The following is a 3,441-nucleotide window of genomic DNA, read 5'->3' on the forward strand; positions in this document are numbered from 1 at the left end:
TTAAGCACAGAAGAAGGAGCAGTGTTTAAAGAGTTAGATGACCTTCAGTGGGCCTCAACACCTTTCTCTCCTTAGTAACCATGCTTTCCAACCGCTGTCTAATTGCCAGTACTCAATTATGGAGACCCCCACATTCACCTACTGACACAGCAGACAAAATCTTGTGCTCTTGCTACTCACTGCAGCTTGATTCAGACATTTCCAGCAAACCAACTTCTTTGTATTGCACTTCTGTTCAAGAGCATGCACTAGTTAACTTTGTTATACGACATAATCATTTTCCATTTCAGTCTAACCTGTAAAGCCAGCCTTAGTAATACAAACTACAATTAAATGAAGTGCTGACAGTACAGTGTTTGATATTTTCTGCTATCGTGTGGGCCAGGCAATAAGACCATCGCAGCTGTAAGCCTGAAGGAGTAACTGAAGTCCAAAAGGCCTGCTGGTATGTTCCCTCATGCTGCAGGTCTGCTTAGACCAATCATAGCACAGATATCTTGTCTGCACTCCCTCACTATCCTCAGCCTGGGTATACTACTGTCTAGAGTTTCTGAAGAGCTTCATGTTTCAGAGTGGCCTAGGGAGAATACAGGGATGACACCCAGGTATGCAGAGGGGATCAGAAAAGCAAAGGCACAGATGGAATTGTACATGTCAAGGGATGTGGAAAAAAGGAAAAAAAAGCAAGAAGGAATTCTATAGGTACATTGGTCAGAAGAGATAGGCAAAGGAGAGTGCTGATAAACAAGAGAGGAGAAACAGGCTTGAACAGACACAGAGAAGGATGAGGTATTCATTGAGATTTTTGCCTCGGTCTTCACTGGCAGTCAAGCCTCCCATGCCTCTCATCCTTCAACATCTAGATGGAATTCAGGGAAGCAAAATTCCTCTCACTCTATGAGCAGAGCAAGTCCGAGACTGCCTCATTTCAAAAATGGTGGTTGTCAGATGGAGTCCTTTGTGACTAGAAAAAGGGTAATATCAAATTCATTTTCATAAAAGAAGAAAAGGAAGATATGGAAACTACAGGCTAGTGAGTTTCACCTCTGTACCTGGAAGAGATGTTACGGCACATGCAGTGTAAGGCAGTAGTCCAAGACAGCCAACATAGCTTCACTAAGGACAGATCATGTCTGACCAAACCAATGACCTTCTATTATGGAAAGATGGCACTGGAGGAGAAAGGAATGGAAACACATGTTCTCTATGTCATGGCCTACGACATGGTCCAACACCACATCCTATTCTCTAGTTTGAGAGAGAGATGGATTTGAGGGCTGAACTATTTGGTTGATAAATAATTGGTTGGATGATCACAGCCAGAGGGTTGTAGGCAACAACTCTATTTTCAGATGGAGGCCAGTGATGAGTAGTGTTCCCCAGAGGTCCATTTTGGTACTGGTACTATTCAACACCATTAGCAATTACATAGACGGTGGAATTGAGTGAACCCCCTGCAAGTTTGCTAATAACCAAGCTGAGTGGTGCAGCTGACACAGCAGAAAGAAAGGACACTATCCATAGGGACCTGGATAGGCTCAAAAAGAGAGAATCCAGGAACCTGATAAGATTCAACAACATCAAGTGCAAGATGCTGCATGTAAGTCAAGACAATTCCAGATATATATACAGGCTGGGAGAATAAATCATTGACAGCAACCCTGCTGAGAAGGATCTGGGAGTCCTGGTGGATGAAATCTGGACGAAAGGCAGCAGTGTACACTAGCAGCCTGGAAGACCAATTGTATCCTGGACGGCAGCCATATGTGGAGTGCTGTGTCCTTGTCTGGGGTCTCCAGCACAAGAAAGACATGGAGTTGTTGGAGCAGGTCCAGAGAAGGGTCACAAGGATTATCAAAGGTCTGAAGCACTGCTTCTGTGAAGAAAAATTAAGGGAGTTGGGCTTGTTCAGCTTGGAAAGGAGAAGTTCCTGGGGAGATCTCATTGCAGCCTTCCGGAACTTGAAGGGAGCTTATAAAGAAGAGGGAGACTAACTTTTTCATGATGAAGGACAAAGGGGAATAGCTTTAAACTAAAAGAGGGGATATTTAGGTTTAATGTTAAGAAAACACAGGTGAGATTCTGGCACTTCTCTGGCCCAGAGAAGCTGTGGATGTTCATCCCTGAAGCTCCAGGTTCCAGGCCAGGTTGATGGGCTCTGTTCTAATCTGATCTTCTGGGTGGCAGCCAGCACATAAACAAGAGGTTGGATCTGGATGAACTTTAAGGTCCATGCTAACTCAACTACTCTGTGATTCTATGATTCTGTGGCTAGAAACAGGAGATCTTTGGCCCTTTTTTTTTTTTTAATCACTTTAGTCTTGTACCTGCCATGCCATCAAGAAACAAAGAACTCATCCCACATAGCTGAGACCAGAAGAAAAAGGAAAAGGAAAAGGAAAAGGAAAAGGAAAAGGAAAAGGGAAGGGGAAGGGGAAGGGGAAGGGGAAGGGGGAGGGGAAGGGGAAGGGGAAGGGGAAGGGGAAGGGGAAGGGGAAGGGGAAGGGGAAGGGGAAGAGGAAGGGGAAGGGGAAGGGGAAGGGGAAGGGGAAGGGGAAGGGGAAGGGGAAGGGGAAGGGGGAGGGAAGGAGTGGGGGAGGGAAAGGAAAAGAGGGGAGGGGAGGGGAGGAGAGGGGAGGGGAGGGGAGGGGAGGGGAGGGGAGGGGAGAAGAGAAGAGAAGAGAAGAGAAGAGAAGAGAAGAGAAGAGAAGAGAAGAGAAGAGAAGAGAAGAGAAGAGAAGAGAAGAGAAGAGAAGAGAAGAGAAGAGAAGAGAAGAGAAGAGAAGAGAAGAGAAGAGAAGAGAAGAGAAGAGAAGAGAAGAGAAGAGAAGAGAAGAGAAGAGAAGAGAAGAGAAGAGAAGACGAAGAAATGAAAGGATGGTAAAGAATTAAAACAAAAAGAAAAGATTAGAATTTTAAAATAGACATTTTTGTTTCTACATGACTACCTTGAATAGACAACAGAGAAAGTGAGCAAGTCAGGATGGTGTAGGTCTTCATGAACCTTGACAGTCACTAGAATATGTTGTAAGGACACCATTAAAAAATAATAATAATAAGTGGCAAGGTTGACTGGAAATTTTCTGTATGACCTGAAGGCACGTTTTCATTTTCTCAAAGCCTACATGTAGTGTCTGTGCGTGTTGTGCTTGCAATACGCAGTGTGTGCAGCTTACCAAACAGAGAAGTCCTGACCGCTGATCTTCATGCTGCATTTCTCACCAAAATGAAAGAGTGGCTGGGCTGGCACAGCAATGTGCAGGAAGGTTTGGCCCACAGATGTACATATTTCAGCTGATATGTAATGAAGTGCAGTACTAGGGGCCATTATTAGCCTAAGAGATTTACAGGGAATATCTGCGGCGTACATTTGTGTATCTACAATGGCTGTGATTACAGTGCCAGTGCCAACCATGCCATCAGCAATACAAAGGATTGAAG

Source organism: Tympanuchus pallidicinctus, unplaced genomic scaffold, assembly GCF_026119805.1.
Source record: "Tympanuchus pallidicinctus isolate F22 unplaced genomic scaffold, pur_lepc_1.0 scaffold4, whole genome shotgun sequence".
Classification (NCBI taxonomy): Eukaryota; Metazoa; Chordata; class Aves; order Galliformes; family Phasianidae; genus Tympanuchus; species Tympanuchus pallidicinctus.